Genomic DNA, 17,956 nt, shown 5'->3' with positions numbered 1-17,956 from the left:
AAGATGGGACTAGACAAGGGTATGTAGGTCCTTAGGCCAAGGTAAAGATACTGGGCCATATTCTGGGCTGTGGGGCAACATTCACAGTCTAATTTACATTGGAACAATATCACCGTGGCTTCCATGTAGAGACTGGATGGTAGGATAATGGTCTGGTAGAAGTAGGCAGACATTTAGGAGACTATGATGGTGACTTAGACCAGGGTGGTAGCTGTAGAGGTTTCAGGACATAGTTGGATGCAGTATGTATTTTGAAAGTAATCAAACGACTCTTGCAGATAGGTTGGATGTAAGGAGTAAACGAAAGAGGAAATAAGAATGTCTGAGATTTTAGCCATCTACTAAGATGGGGCTAAAAGACTGACACAAGAGTTCTGTTAGGACCAGGTTAAGTTTAAGGCACTTAAACGTCATCCCAATGGATAGGTAATAATGGCATATATGTGTATTTGGAGCTTAGAAGAACAATCAAGGCTGCAGATATAAATGAGATCATCACTAGTACATGGAAGTGTACTTTTTTTCCCCTCAAGTTTAACTGTTTTTAAACAAAGTGGTTTGGTCATTTCCTTTCCTACTTTCTTTAGGAGTTATACCTTGACCTTCTCAACTACACTGGAACCTGATGACTTGTAATCTTTTACTACAGAAAATATGTATAAAAGGAAACGTTGCCCCTGCAACTTTTTAAATTTCCCTGGGATGAACACAAGAGTAATTGTGCAAATTATATTGGATGATGCATGAGGCCATTTTAGAGTATGACTAAAAAAACTTTCTGATGACTAAGAAGTGATAATTTTCAGCTGTAACTACCTTTTTTCTTAAAATTGTTTTTTCATATATTTTAATATTCAAACAATCCAGAAGTATCTTTAAATAGTAAGTAAATTATACACAAAAATTAGATGTTTTATACAATTACATATTTTAGAAAGAATTTCATATAAGTAGCATTATTTTTTGATAGGTTAAAATGAGAATTGTAATACATCAACTAATCTTTATTATAATATTTACTAGGGAATATTCAGTTAGCTAAGTTATTAGAAAGCTGAGTTATATTAGAAAAGAAAGGATTATGAGTTTCATATTTGCCAATAAACTAGTTATATGACTGAATACAAGTTGTTTAGCTGCCTGGGAACTTTGTTTTCACATTTGAAGAAGCCTACTTCTAAATCTATTTCTAAAGTCTTTTGATTAAATGAAATAGTGTATGTAAAAATATTTTATAAATATAAAATTGTACATGAAAGAAATTATAAATAAATCATGGACTATTGTCCACTTTCTTGTCTATTAGCAGATACCATATATATCTAGTACTTGAGAACTCAAGGCAGATGGCAATGATGATAACCTTGTTATGATAAATTAGTCACAAAGTATTTTAAACTCAAAAATTAAAAGTCTAAAATTTTTACTTTTTTAAACTTGCTTTTCTGATGGTATTAGTTTATTTCTTTTCCTTGAGTTGTTAAGGTGACTGAGTTTATCTTTTTCTCCCCTCTATCCTTGATAAGGATAAATGAGGTATTTGAGATGGTGAAATTAAGGAGTAACCACTGATAGATGGGTAAAGAAAAGAACTATAAAGAATTCAGATAAGGCACACGATAGACTGGAACTCAGCTCTCCTTCAAAATTTACAGTATAAGTATTATATGTGTTTACATTAGTGATTATTGTTGTTGTTAAGTTGTTAAGTAGTGTCTGACTCTTTGAGACCCCGTGGATTGTAGTATGCCAGGTTCCTCTGTCCTCCTCTATCTCCCAGCCTTGCTCATATTCATGTCCATTGAGTCAGTGATGCTATCTAACCATCTTATCCTCTGCCACCCTTTTCTCCTTTTGCCTTCAATCTTTCCTGTCATCAGGATCTTTTCCAATGAATCAGCTGTTCGCATCAGGTGGCCAAAGTACTGAAGCTTCAGCTCCAGCAACAGTCCTTACCAATGAATATTCAAGGTTGATTTCCTTTAGGATTGACTGGTTTGATCTCCTTGCAGTTCAAGGGACTCTCAAGAGTCTTCTCTGGCACTGCAATTCAAAAGCATCAATTCTTCCAGTGCTCAGCCTTCTTCATCTCACATCCATTCATGACTACTGGAAAAACCACAGCTTTGACTCTACGGACCTTTATTGGCAAAGTGATGTCTCTGCTTTTCAATATGCTATCTAGGTTTGTCATAGCTTTCCTTCCAAGGAGCAAGTGTCTTTTAATATCATGGCTGCAGTCACTGTCTGCAGTGGTTTCAGAGCCCAGGAAAATAAAATCTGTCACTGTTTCCAATTTCTATTTGCCATGAAGTGATGGGACTGGGTGCCATAGTCTTTGTTTTTTGAATGTTGAGTTTCAAGCCAGGTTTTCACTCTCCTCTCTCAACCTCATCAAGAGTCTCTTTAGTTCCTCTTCACTTTTTTGCCACAGGAATGGTATCATCTGCATATCTGCAGTGTTGCTATTTCTCCCACCAATCTTGATTCCAGCTTGCGATTTATCCAGCCTGGCATTTCTCATGATGTACTCTGCATAGAAGTTAAATAAGCAGGGTGACAATATACAGCCTTGATGTACTCCTTTCCCAATTTTGAACCAGTCCATTGTTCCATGTTCGGTTCTAACTGTTGCTTCTTGACTTGTGTATAGATTTCTCAGGAGACAGGTAAGGTGGTCTGGTACTCCCATCACTTCAGGAGTTTTCCACAATTTGTTGTGATTCACAACAGTCAAAGACTTTAGTGTAGCCAATGAAGCAGAAGTAGATGTTTTTTTCTGAAATATATTACTAAAAGCTTTTTAAAGGAAGTTAATTTTAATTCATCATCAAAAAAGCTATTATCGTTCAGCTTTTAGAGTATGGAAATAGTTGTATTAAATAGAAATAGGATTCATTCCCATTTATACCCCAGATACCTGGACCTATGAATACTGTCTATGGAAGAAACAATATCATGTATTGGATGCTGATTTAGACATAAACAGTCTCCTGAATGGAGAAGGCAATGGCACCCCACTCCAGTACTCTTGCCTGGAAAATCCCATGGACGGAGGAGCCTGGAAGGCTGCAGTCCATGGGGTCGCTAAGAGTCAGATACGACTGAGCGTCTTCACTTTCACTTTTTACTTTCATGCATTGGAGAAGGAAATGGCAACCCATTCCAGTGTTCTTGCCTGGAGAATCCCAGGGACAGGGGAGCCTCGTGGGCTGCCATCTATGGGGTTGCACAGAGTTGGACACGACTGAAGCAACTTAGCAGCAGCAGCAGCAGCAGTCTCCTGAAGAATATGGAAGTGGCATCATTTATTATTACTCATATTGATCCACTAGCAAAATTTTTGTTCCCTGTACCTACAACCTTATCTTCTAATCTACAGGTCTGAGTTTTAAATGGAGGAATGCTTCCAACAGGAGACACAGTTAGAACACTACATGAAGACAGAGAACGGGAGTAACAAATAGACAAGTCAAAGAATGCCAAAAACTGCTGCAAACTACCAGAAGCTAGGAGGAGGCAAGGGGGGGATCTCCCTGTATGTTTCAGAGAGAGTATAGCCCTGCAGACACCTTGATTTTGGGCTTCTAGCTTCTAGAGCTGTGATCCAATAGATTTTTGGGGTAATTTTTTTTAAGCCACCTAGTTTATGGTACTTTATTATGGCAGCCTTAGAAAAGTGAGGCAGCCACTTTTAATAAATCTTCTAGATTTAACAAGGCACAGCACTTTAGAAAGATTTACTATTTTCTAGGAACTATTGGCTAAGGGGTTGTGTCTCCTATCTTTCTGAAGCAGTTAAGAAGGAACAAGAAGGTAAATTGAATCCGGTAGTACAACTCTTAAGTGAAAAAAAAAATGTTTATGCTCGCCACAATAAAGCACGCTTTGTGTTTTTCACTTTAAGACAACATTAGGAGATTCTAGATACTGCCAAGTAGACTTGGAGAATACGAGCCAGCTTTATAAGTAACAGAGGATGATTTAACATCCAGTGATGTACTTTTAAACTTCATGCAAGCCAAGGGTCAAAAGACAGGAGAGGTCATTTATGCTGCCCAAACTCCTAGAGCAATATTTGATTTGGGCCAAAGAATACAGACACTTCAGAGAGATGGGGGGAGGAGGACAGGGAAACTTTAAATAATACCATAAGGAAACTTTTAAAGGAGTATGACATCCATCATTTTGTCAACAGTGATTTGGTTAAGGCTGAGAATTTAGAACAGTTCAATAGGACTTTGAAATCTAAAATGTGGTGTTACTTTGTTGCTCAAAACCCATTTAATACATTGATATAATTCATCACTTTATCACTAGTTACAACCACCAGAAAAATCTACCAAAAAATCTATAAATGTCATAGTTAGGAATTCTTTAAAACTTTAAGAGGAAAAAACAGGAAATTCCATTTTGTGAGAGAGAAAATCATGGTGTCTGGTTAAAAGATTTGAAAAGTGGTTCCAGGAGATAGTAACAAGAAAGATATATTCAGTAACAAAAGTGGTAATCAGAAGTTAGCAACTAATTTTTAATGTAAAAGATCATAATTAGGCAGAAATAAGCTGCTGCTGCTACTACTGCTAAGTCACTTCAGTCGTGTCTGACTCTGTGTGACCCCATAGACGGCAGCCCACCAGGCTCCCCCACCCCTGGGATTCTCCAGGCAAGAACACTGGAGTGGGTTGCCATTTCCTTCACCAGTGCATGAAAGTGAAAAGTGAAAGTGAAGTCGCTCAGTCGTGTCCGACTCTTAGCGACCCCATGGACTGCAGCCTTCCAGGCTCCTCCATCCATGGGATTTTCCAGGCAGGAGAACTGGAGTGGGGTGTCATTGCCTTCTCCGAAATAAGCTGCAGGAAGAACCAAAAATCATAACCAAATGTCAAGAGTAAGTACACAATATAAAAAAAGAAATTAGACAAAGGGACATGATGGGGATTAGATCGTTCTCATGAAAGTGTTGGGCTGCCTTGAAAATATTAATAGTTGGAGAAGGCTTTGATGATTCAGAAACTTTACATGGTGGAAAATAGGTGAGTAAAATGCTTTTTATACATATGGGGAAATGGCAGGGGGAAGGGATGCATTGGGAATTTGGGATTAAGAGATGCACACTATTACATATAAAATAGATAAACAATGGTCTACTGTGTCACAGGGATCTATATTCAGTATTTGGTAGTAACATATAATGGAAAAGAATCTGAAAAAAGTATATATATTATATATGTATGTGTGTGTGTGTTAGTTGTTCAGTCATGTCTGACTCTTTTCAACCCCATGGACTGTAGCCCACCAGGCGCCTCTGTCCATGGGATTCTCCAGGCAAGAAAACTGGAGTGGGTTGCCATTTCTTTCTCTAATTATATATGTATATGTAATATGTATACATATATATGTGTAACAGACTTACTTCATCATATACCTGAAACACTGTAAATCAACTATACTTCCATTAAAAAAAAAAAACAAAAACTGTTTTTATATTATACTACTGAGCAATATTTCAATGTTACTTTCCCGTGAAGCTTAAGGATGTCTGATAGTTGGGATTTAAGCAGATCAAGGACCCAGAACTAGGAAATCACTTCCAAAGATGCTATCTTCTGGTGTGGAAGACCATGTTTTCTAGAAGAATAAGTATAAATTATCTTCTATAAATACTTTTATTTAGAAAATAGTAAATTAATTCAGGCCAGCTTCTATGAACCTCTCAGAATTTTATGCTGGATCTTTTGCTGCTAGCTAGCCAAGAGAAAAAGTGAGAAGACCACATGAAACATTTTACTGTCAACCCTGGAAGAGGATGTATCTCATCTATCACACTACATTGTCTAGAATCCAGTCACAAGACTGTATTCATACCGCAGTCTGGGCCAGGAAATTTAGTCTTCCTATGTGGAAAGAGAAATGGGATTGATTACCACCTAACAATTTCTATAAAAAATAAAACTAACACATACAAACATGCACAAATATCACCTATTTTTGTTGTATTGGCATCTACATGTATGTCTGTGCCCAGCTATTAATTTTCACCCTTTCTGGATTAGATTGACTTTAGATTAATCTCTGGAACCTACAATTTATATTTGGGTTTAGCTCCATGATTTGATGTAAGAGATTCTTCTTTCAGTAGGTGAGTTTATTCTTTCTAAATTTATTGATCTGATAGATATGTTTGTTCTTTGTTTTGTCAAATTGTTTTGTTTTCTTATTTTAACTTTTTACTGTTTACTCTAAGGTTTTGTTTTGTCTTTGGTTTAGTTTTAAGCTTATTTTCTTCCTAATGATTTCAGTGGCTTTATTTCTAATGTTAATATAATTTATCCTCTGATTTTTATAGGCTTGAAAACTATCTGTTGGCTTTAAATATATATAATAATTTGATTTTTTATTAAATTCTTCTGATGTTCTTTCTTTTCCTGAGAAAAAAGTAAATAATATTGCATCATCTTCTAGCACTGATTGTAACTGGGATGAATTTCTATATAATGTTTCTTTATTTTTGGAATAAGATAAATTTTTAGACTGTGTATTGACATTGTCTTATTTGCAAAAATGTGTTCTACAACAGGATGTTGTTTAAACTGCTAAATACTTTTCCAAATTTGTACTGTGTCACAATCTCCAGCAGTGTATGAGTTTCTGTTGTTCCACATCTGTACCAACTCTTGTTATTTCTAGTTATTTTAATCTTAGCCATATGAAAACATGTGTAGTAATAACTTATTTGCATTTCAGTTTGTATTTTTCTGACAACTTTTGATACTGAACATTCTTTCATGCGTTCAATGACTACTCATATTTTACATATTATGTATATACCTATAGTTTTATATAAAATATATTTATAATATAAATATGTGTATTACACATGTATAATTATATGCACACACATATATATACATATGAAATTTAATAACATTTTATCCCAATGTATGGCTTGCCTTTTCATTTTCCTAATGGTGTGTATTAAACAGCAGAAGTTATTCTGAGAAAGAATAATAAAGTGGGAGGTATCACTTCCTGATTTCAAGCTATGCTATAAAGCTTAAGTAAGTAAAATAGTATGATACTGGCATAAAAATGACACACTTATCAGAGGAACAGAATTGAGAGACCAGAAATAAATCTGTGTATATATGGCAACAAATATTTGACAAGGGAGTCAAGAATACTCAATGGAGAAGACAGTCTTTTCAATAATAGGTGCTGGGAAAATTGGATATTCACAAGTAAAAAGAATTAAATTAGACCCCTCTCTTACAGCTCACAAAAATTAACTCAAAATGGACCAAAGACTTCAATATAAGACCAGAATCCATGTAACTTCTAGAAAAAAACATTAAAAAAAAATTCTTGAAATAGATCCTTGGCAAAAATTTTTCGGATGTGACATGTAAAGCCTGCTCATGTGTGCTCAGTCATGTCTGACCCTTGGCGATCCCATGGATTGCAGCCCACAAGGCTTCTCTGTCCATGGAATTTTCCAGGCGATAATATTAGAGTGGGTTGCCATTTCCTACTCTAGGGGATCTTCCCACCCCAGGGATTGAAACTGTGTCTCCTGTGTCTTCTGCATTAGCAGGTAGATTCTTTACCACTGCACTACCTTAGAAGTATCTAAAGCACAAGCAACAAAATCAAAGATAAATAAGAGGGTACATCACTAAAAAGCTTCTGTGTGGTAAAAGAAATGATCAACAAAGTGCAAGGACAGCCTATAGAATGGGGAAAAATATTTGCAAACTGGATATTTGATAAGGGGCTAATATCCAAAATACTTTAAAAACTCATACAATTCAATGAAAAAAAGCAAATAATCCAATAAAAAATGGTCAACAGATCAGAATAGACACTTTTCTAAAGAAGATTTACAAATGGCCAACAGGTACATGTAAAGGTGCTCAACATCGCTAATTATTAGGGAAATGCAAATCAAAACCAAAAATAATATGTCAGGCCTGTTAGAATGACTATCATCAAAAAAGATAACAAATGCTGGTGAGGATGCAGAGAAAAAGAAACCCATGTGCACTATTAGAGGGATTGTAAACTGGTACAGCCACTATGGAAAACAGTATAGAGATTCCTTCAAAAATTAAAAATAGTATAGCACTATTATATGATCTTTCCATGGGGATGGTCTTGATCCCTGTCTCCTGTACAATGTCACGAACTCCAGTCCATAGTTCATCAGGCACTCTATCTATCAGATATAGTCCCTTAAATCTATTTCTCACTTCCACTGTATAATCATAAGGGATTTGATTTAGGTCATACCTGAATGATCTAGTAGTTTTCCCTACTTTCTTCAATTTCAGTCTGAATTTGTCAATAAGGAGTTCATGATCTGAGCCACAGCCAGCTCCTGGTCTTGTTTTTGCTGACTGTATAGAGCTTCTCCATCTTTGGCTGCAAAGAATATAATCAATCTGATTTTGCTGTTGGCCATCTGGTGATGTCCATGTGTAGAGTCTTCTCTTGTGTTGTTGGAAGGGGGTGTTTGCTATGACCAGTGTGTTCTCTTGGCAAAACTCCATTAGCCTTTGCCCTGCTTCATTCCGTATTCCAAGGCCAAATTTGCCTGTTACTCCAGGTGTTTCTTGACTTCCTACTTTTGCATTCCAGTCCCTTATAATGAAAAGGACATCTTTTTTGGGTGTTAGTTCTAAAAGGTCTTGTAGGTCTTCATACAACCGTTCAACTTCAACTTCTTCAGCATTACTGGTTGGGGCACAGACTTGGATTACTGTAATATTGAATGGCTTGCCTTGGAAACGAACAGAGATCATTCTGTCATTTTTGAGATTGCATCCAAGTACTGCATTTTGGACTCTTTTGTTGACCATGATGGCTACTCCATTTCTTCTAAGGGATTCCTGCCCACAGTAGTAGATACAATGGTCATCTGAGTTAAATTCACCCATTCCAGTCCATTTGAGTTCACTGATTTCTAGAATGTCGATGTTTACTCTTGCCATCTCCTGTTTGACCACTTTCAATTTGCCTTGATTCGTGGACTTAACATTCCAGGTTCCTATCCAACATTGCTCTTTACAGCATTGGACCTTGCTTCTATCACCAGTCACATTCACAACTGGGTATTGTTTTTGCTTTGGCTCCATCCCTTCATTCTTTTTGGAGTTATTTCTCCACTGATCTCCAGTAGCATACTGGGCATCTACCTACCTGGGGAGTTCCTCTTTCAGTATCCTATCATTTTGCCTTTTCATACTGTTCATACTGGTTTTTTCTGGGGGGTGGGGGGTGGGGCGGGGCTCCAAAATCACTGTAGATGTTGATTGCAGTCATGAAATTAAAAGACACTCCTTGGAAGGAAAGTTATGACCAACCTAGTTAGCATATTCAAAAGCAGAGACATTACTTTGCCAACAAAGGTCTGTCTAGTCAAGGCTATGGTTTTTCCAGTGGTCATGTATGGATGTGAGAGTTGGACTGTGAAGAAAGCTGAGTGCCGAAGAATTGATGCTTTTGAACTGTGGTGTTGGAGAAAACTCTTGAGAGTCCCATGGACTGCAAGGAGATCCAATCGGTCCATTCTAAAGGAGATCAGTCCTGGGTGTTCTTTGGAAGGACTGATGCTAAAGCTGAAACTCCAGTACTTTGGCCACCTCATGCGAAGAGTTGATTCATTGGAAAAGACCCTGATGCTGGGAGGGATTGGGAGCAGGAGGCAAAGGGGATGACAGAGGATGAGATGGCTGGATGGCATCACTGACTCAGACATGAGTTTGAGTGAACTCTGGGAGTTGGTGATGGACAGAGGGGCCTGGTGTGCTGCAATTCATGGGGTCACAAAGAGTCCGACAAGACTAAGCAATTGAACTGAACTGAACTGATCATATGATCTAGTGATTCCACTTCTGGAAATACATCCAAAGGAAATGAAAATGTTAATTCTAAAAGATATATGCACCCTGATGTTCAGAGAAACATTATTTACAATAGCTAAGACATGATAGGGGTTTCCCTGGTGGCTCAGATGTTAAAATATCTGCCTGCAACATGAAACACAGTTTTGATCCCTGGGTCAAGAAGATCCCCTGGAGAGGGGAATGGCTACCTACTCCAATAGTCTTTCCTGGAGAATTCCATGGACAGAGGATCCTGGCGAGCTACAGTCCATAGGGTCACAAAGAGTCAGACATGATAACCACCAAAGCGTCCACTGACAGATGAATGGATAAAGAAGTTATGAAGTTATATATATATATGATATGTATGTATGTGCATGATGGAATATTTTTTCACCCATTAAAAAAAAGGAAATCCTGCCATTTGCAGCAACATGGATGGACCTTGAGAGCATTTATACTAAGTAAAATAATTCAGACAGAGAAAGACAAATACTGTACGATCTTATTTATATATAGAACCAAAAAAAAAAAAAAAACCCAAATTCATAGTAAGAGAGATCAAATCTATGGTTACCAAAGGAGTGTGTGGTGGGGGGTAATTGGATGTTAGCAGTCAAGATACAAACTTTCAGTTATAAGATAGGTAAGTACTAGGGACATAATACTTAGGACAATTGCACTCATCTCCCATGTTGGTAAGGTCATGGTTAAAACCTTGCATGCTTGGGTTCAGCATTATATGAACCAAGAACTTCCAGATGTCCTAGCAAGCTAGGTTTGGAAAAGGAAGAGGAAGCAGAGATCAAAATGCCAACATTCACTGGATCACAGAGAAAGCAAGGAAATTTCAGAAAAATATCTACCTCTATTTCACTGACTTCACTAAAGCCTTTGACTGTGTGGATCATAATAAACTGTGGAAAGCTCTTAAAGAAATGGGCATACCAGACCATCTCACCTGTCTCCTGAGAAACTTGTAGGTCAAGAAGCAACAGTTAGAACCCTGTATGGAACAACTGATTGGCTCAAGATTGAGAGGAGTACAACAGGGCTGTCTGCTCTCACCCTGTTTGTTTAACCTATATGTGGAGCACATCATGAGAGATGCCAGGCTGGAAGAGTTACAAGCTGGAATCAAGATAGGTGAGAGAAACATCAACAACCTCAGATACATGGATGATACTATTCTTATGGCAGAAAGCAAAGAGGAACTAAAGAGCCTCTTGATGAATGTGAAAGAGGAGAGTGAAAGAGCCGGCTTAAAATTTAAAAAATAAATAAATAAAAAATCATGGCATCTGGCCCCATTACTTCATGGCAAATAGAGGGGGAAAAGGTGGAAATAGTGACAGATTTACTCTCTCGGGCTCTAAGATCACTGCGGATGGTGACTGCAGCCATGAAATCAAAAGATGATTTACTTTTTGGTAGGAAAGCTATGACAAACATAGACAGTGTGTTGACAAAGAGACATTACTTTGTCAACAAAGGTTTGTATAGTCAAGGCTATGGTCTTCCCAGTGGTCATGTATAATTGTGAGAGCTGGACTATAAAGAAGGTAGAATGCCAAAGAATCAATGCCTTTGAACTGTCATGCTGGGGAAGACTCCTGAAAGTCCCTTGCACAGCAAGGAGATCAAACCAGTTAATCTTAAGGGAAATCAACCCTGAATACTCATTGGAAGGACTGACACTGAAGCTGAAGCTCCAGTATTTTGGTCATCTGATGTGAAAAGTCTCTGATGCTGAGAAAGATTGAGGGCAGAAGGAGAAGAGGGTGTCAGAGGATGAGATGACTGAATGGCATCACTGATGCAATGGACATGAATCTGGACAAACTTCAGGAGATGGTGAGGGACAGAGAGGCCTGGCGTGCTTCAGTCCATGGGGTGGCAAAAGAGCTGGACATGACTGGGCGACCGAACAACAAGGGACATAATATGCAATATGATGACTGTGGTTAACATTGCTATATGGCCATTTGAAGGTTGTTGAGAGTAAATCCTAAGAATTTTTGTCACACAAACACGCACAATTTTTTTCCTTTTTTATATCTATACAAGTTGATGAATGTTAACTAAATTCATTATTATAATCATTTCACAAATATTAAGTCAAACATTACACTGTACACCTTAAACTGATACAGTGCTGTATGTCCATTATATATCAATAAACTGGAAAAAAGATACATTTGCAAAACCTAAAAACAATAATAACTCATTTATTAAAACCACTCCAAAAGAAACCAAGACTGTGACTGTGTCATAATAAAAAAACATTTTAATACAGGTTTACACCTAGAAAATGGATAATAAAACAATTCTGAGTGGGAAGCTCAGAAGAAAAGAAAAGGGGCAGTTATCACCATAAGATTTTTGAGTATCTCTACAGCTGCTTCAAGCAAGAAAAAAACATCAAGCAAGGAAAAACAATTGAGTAAGAATAAACTGGGTGAACATTGTAAACCAACAGCTAGTAATTTAGAAGAAACTGGAAAAGAGAGAATGAATAGGAAAGTCAGAATCAGAAAATAAATGTAAAAAAAATTAGTAGATTTCAAAGTAGTTTAAGACATATAGCTTGCTCTCATATTCTACCTTGGGATGAAGTGTGGTCTTACCCTGCCAAGTAGAGTTTTAAAAGCTGCAGTAATTTCCTGACATTGAGCATTACTTCAAGCTGTTAATGGAGTCAGGATGTTCTCCTCATTCATGCCTGCAATTTATCTTCAAAAAATTATACTTCAGATCCCACATGCCCACTTTCAATAATCTTTGTATCCAGTTCCCCAGTTTCTTTAATTGCTTACCTCATAAAATACTTTTTTAATATTTTATTAAATAATTTATTAAACTATAAAATTTATAATGAAAGCATTTTAAAAAGAAAAAGAGTTAATTTTGATAAAATGATCTTTTTTTTTTTTTTTTCCTTTTTGGCCACACAGCATGAGAGCGCTTAGTTCCCTGACTAGGGATTGAACCCAGGGCCACAGCAGTGAAAGCGCCCAATCCTAATAACTGGACTACTAGGGGATTCCCCAAATTTATCAATTTTTAAAATTTGATACCATGGGGAGAACTTCTGTTGTTTTAGCTCAAAAACTTTTTTCTACTCCAACTCTATGGAGATTTTCTCCTAGGTTTTCTTCCAGAAGTTCTGTGATGCTTTAACTGTTATGGTAGATCAATGACCCATTTAAAATTAAATATCTATAGTTTTTGAAAATTAAATTAATTTTGTATTCCTAGAATAAATTCCACTTAGTAATGATGTATTATTTTTGTATATTGCTGGATTTGATATAAATGTTTGCATCTGTGTTCTAAGTGATATTGGTCTGTAGTTCTATTTACTTATAATGTTTCTATCTGGTTTTTGGGTATTAGAATAGTGTTGGCATCATAAAATGAATTGGAAGTGTTTATTACCACTATTTTCTGCAGAAGTCTGTATACGATTAGTGATGTCCTCCTTTTAATATTTGTTTGGATATACCAGTCCAACAGCATGGGACTGGTATTTTCTTTGTGTAAAGTTTAAAATAATCAATTTCATGTTTTTAATATGGGAAACGGACATTTGTTTTCCCCTGTGCTAATCTTGTTAATTTAGCCTTTCAGGAGGAAATTTTCTATTGCTATTTTATATAAATAGTCATAGATTTCAACAACACATGTCTTTATTACTCTTTTAATGTATGTAAGCCCCATAGAGTTTTGACCTCTTTCATTCCTGTCTTTGGCAATTTTTGTTTTCCTTCATTTTTTCTGATAAGTCTGGAAAGAAGTTTATCAATTTTATTGACCTTTTCAAAGAACCAGTTCTTTGTTCAATGGATTTTCTCTATTGTTTATTTTCTATTTATTATTCCAGTCCTTATTCCATTCCTCCTACTTATGTTGGGTTTAATTTCTTTAACTTTTTAAAATAGAAGCTTATCCTTGGTTTTTAAGTGTTTCCTCTTTTCTAACATTAGCACTTAACGGTACAGATTTCCCTGTAAGTTATTTTAGGTGCACCCTACAAATTTTGATGTGTGTTTTTTTTTTTTTTTTATAGTTCAAAGATAATTTAATTTCATTCAGCTCAACATTTTTTTCTAATTTACCATGTTATTTATTCATCAGATCATGGTTTATGTAGAACGATGTAATTAAATTCTCAGTATTTAGGAATTTACTTCTGGATACATTTTGTCTGCTTTCTAAATTAATTTAATTGTGTCCATAAATTACATGCCATATGACTTTGATTATTTCACATTTATTGGAACTTCTTTTGTGACTCAACATATGACCTATCTTGAGGAACATTTCTTGTGCATTCACAAATAAGATATATCTTATGTTGGGCATAATTTTCTATAATTTTAGTTAGGACAATCAGGGTGATATTGTTATTCATGTCTTCTATAATCGTAGATAAATTTTCTGTCAAATTATTTGATCAATTAGTAAATTGTGTTGAAATGTTCAGCAACATTTGTGGATTAATTTATTTTTCCTTTCAGTTCTCTTAGCTTTTGCTTTCTATCTTTTGAAGCTCTTAGACACATATATATTTAAAATTATGTTCTCTTAATTAAATGATTCTTTAATTATTTTGAGATGGCATCATTTACTTCAGTAATATTGTTTGACCTGAAGTTTATTTTGTCCTTTATTAATACAGCCATTTTATCTTTTTTATGACTAAAGATCTATCATTGTCTTTATATTTAAATGGTTACTGACAAACAACTAATCTCAAAAATATACAAGCAACTCCTGCAGCTCAATTCCAGAAAAATAAATGAACAAATCAAAAAATGGGCCAAAGAACTAAATAGACATTTCTCCAAAGAAGATATACAGATGGCTAACAAACATATGAAAAGATGCTCAACATCACTCATTATCAGAGAAATGCAAATCAAAACCACAATGAAGTACCATTTCATGCCAGTCAGAATGGCTGCTATCCAAAAGTCTACAAGCAATAAATGCTGGAGAGGGTATGGAGAAAAGGGAGCCCTCTTACACTGTTGCTGGGAATGCAAACTAGTACAGCCACTATGGAGAACAGTGTGGAGATTCCTTAAAAAACTGGAAATAGAACTGTCATACGACCCAGCAATCCCACTGCTGAGCATACACACCAAGGAAACCAGAATTGAAAGAGACACATGTACCCCAATGTTCATTGCAGCACTGTTTATAATAGCCAGGACATGGAAGCAACCTAGACGTCCATCAGCAGACGAATGGATAAGAAAGCAGTGGTACATATACACAATGGAGTATTACTCAGCCATTAAAAAGAATACATTTGAATCAGTTCTAATGAGGTGGATGAAACTGGAGCCTATCATACAGAGTGAGGTAAGCCAGAAAGAAAAACACCAATACAGTATACTAATGCATATATATGGAATTTAGAAAGATGGTAACAATAACCCTGTATACAAGATAGCAAAAGAGACACAGATGTTTAGAACAGTCTTTTGGACTCTGTGGGAGGGGGGGAGATGATTTGGGAGAATGGCATTGAAACATGTATAATATCATATAAGAAATGAATCACCTGTCCAGGTTCGATGCAGGATACATAATGCTTGGGGCTGGTGCACTGGGATGACCCAGAGGGATGGTATGGGGAGGGAGGTGGAAGGGGGGTTCAGGATCAGGAACACGTGTACACCCGTGGCAGATTCATGTTGATGTATGGCAAAACCAATACAATATTGTAAAGTAATTAGCCTCTAATTAAAATAAATTTAAATTAAAAAAAAATGGTTATTGAGGAAACTATAAAGTTTGGCCTTGCTTTTTCATCTAGTCTGAAAATCTCTGCATTTTGATGGATTGTTAGAATATTTGTATAGATCCAGATTTCCACCCGGTATTATTTTTGGTGGGGGGAGCTTCCTGGGTGGCTCAGTGGTAAAGAATCCAACTACTAATGCAGAATACACAGGAGACTTGGCTTCAATTCCTGGTCAGGAAGATCCCCCCAGGGAAGGAAATGGCAACCCACTCTAGTATTCTACCTGTAAAATCGAATGAACAGAGGAGCCTGATGGGCTACAGTCCATAGGGTTGCAAACAGTCAGACACAACTTAGCAACTGAACAGCAGAACAGCAGCATTATTGCTATATAGCCAATAATTTGGCCAATAGCCAAATTAATTTCCTTTATCATTGTAGTGCTTCACTGTTAATGACATATTTTCTTAGTTTTGTCTGAAAATGTCTTTATTTTGCCTTTATATTTGAAGGATATTTTAACTAGATATGGAATTTGATTAATAGTTTCCTTTTTTTTTCCCTTTCAGTCCTTTGAAGATGTGTTTCCATCACCCTCAAGCTGACAGTATTTTTAAAGAAAAACCAATTCTAACTCATCTCATTAATTCCAAAGCATACAACATGCCTTTATTTCCCCTTTGGTTAATTTAAATTTTTGTCTTTATCACTGATTTTCAACAGTTTGATTTTATGTCCCTTGGTATAGTTTTCTTGAGCTTGCTCTCCTTGGGACTTACTGAGCTTTGTGGGGTTGTGAGTTGATAATTTCCTTGAAGTTTGAAAAATATTTGACCATTATTTTATCAAATATATTTCTGTTCCCCTCCTTTGAAACACCATTTGTACTTAAGCTGGATCACTTGATATTGTCTCATAGCTCACAGAGTGAATGTTTTCATTTATACTCAGACCTTTTGCTTTCTATATTTTAGCTTGAACAATTGTTAATTGCTATATCTTTAAGTTCACCGATCCTTTATTTTAAAATGAAATCTCCCATTAAGTTCTTTTATTTTTTTCATTTTGGACATATTTTTCAGGTCTAGATGTTCTTTTTAGTTCTTCTTTTGTATCTTTCTTTCCTCTCTTTAAAATTCCTTAAAGTATTTCTAATTGCTATTTTAAGGAATGTTTCTGCTAATATTATTATCTATTTCATGAGTTTATTTTTATTAATTAATTACATTCCTAGTAATTTTTATTTTATTTTCATGTTATTGGGGGTTTTAGTTCTCCTCTAAAGAATGCTGGCTTTTTTGTGTGGCTCAATTATTCATCCATTTGAGTTTAAGTAGTTTTGTTTATGAGATACTAGTCTAGCCTTAGGGCTTCCCAGGTGGCTCAGTGGTAAAGAACCTGCTTACAATGCAGGAGACACCAGAGGTATGGGTTCAGTTCCTGGGTCAGGAAGATCTCCTGGAGGAGGGCATGGCAACCCACTCTAGCATTCTCACCTGGAGAATCCCATGGACGGAGGGAGTCTGGCTGGCTACAGTCTATAGGTTGCAAAGAGTCAGACGTGACTGAGCACACAGCACAGCACAGAGTAGCCTTAATATGGACATAATTTAGCCTGTTACTAAGGTAGCATCCTTTTGGGGTCCCTGCTGAATGCCTTGACTGTTTACTAATGTTTCTACCTTTGGCTGGTCTGATCTCAAATATATCCCAGGCCTATCCATGCTCTCCCTTCTTGCTTTTCATTCTGAAAAATGCCTCCAGTTAGAAAGGTAGAATGATTGCAAGACTCACTTAAGTGCTTTCCCTACTCTTTAGGATCACAGCTTCGTGCTGCCAAAGTCTGAAAATAATTGTTCCTATATATTCTCCAATTTTTTAGTTGTTTATGGTGTGCCAGTCTGAAATAAAACTTGCTTTATTTTTTGTCTTTTTGTTGTAAAATAAAATAAAGTTACAGAAAAAAAATGAAGCTTATGAATTATAATACTATAAGGTTAAACAACTGCTATGGTTTCAAGTTTTGTGTACTCACCAAAATTTATATGTTGAAATTCTAACTCCTAAAGGTGAAGGTATTAGTAAGCAGTGTCTTTGAGAGTTACTTCAGTCAGGAGGGTGGAACCTTCACAAATGGTATTTGATTAGTGCTTTATAAAGGAGGCACGGAGAAGGCAATGGCACCCCACTCCAGTACTCTTGCTTGGAAAATCCCATGGGCGGAGGAGCCTGTTAGGCTTCGATCCATGGGGTCACTAAGAGTCGGACACGACTGAGAGACTTCACTTTCACTTTTCACTTTCATGCATTGGAGAAG

This window comes from Bos taurus, chromosome 1 (assembly GCF_002263795.3).
Source record: "Bos taurus isolate L1 Dominette 01449 registration number 42190680 breed Hereford chromosome 1, ARS-UCD2.0, whole genome shotgun sequence".
Lineage (NCBI taxonomy): Eukaryota > Metazoa > Chordata > Mammalia > Artiodactyla > Bovidae > Bos > Bos taurus.
This window is presented reverse-complemented; position numbering follows the sequence as displayed.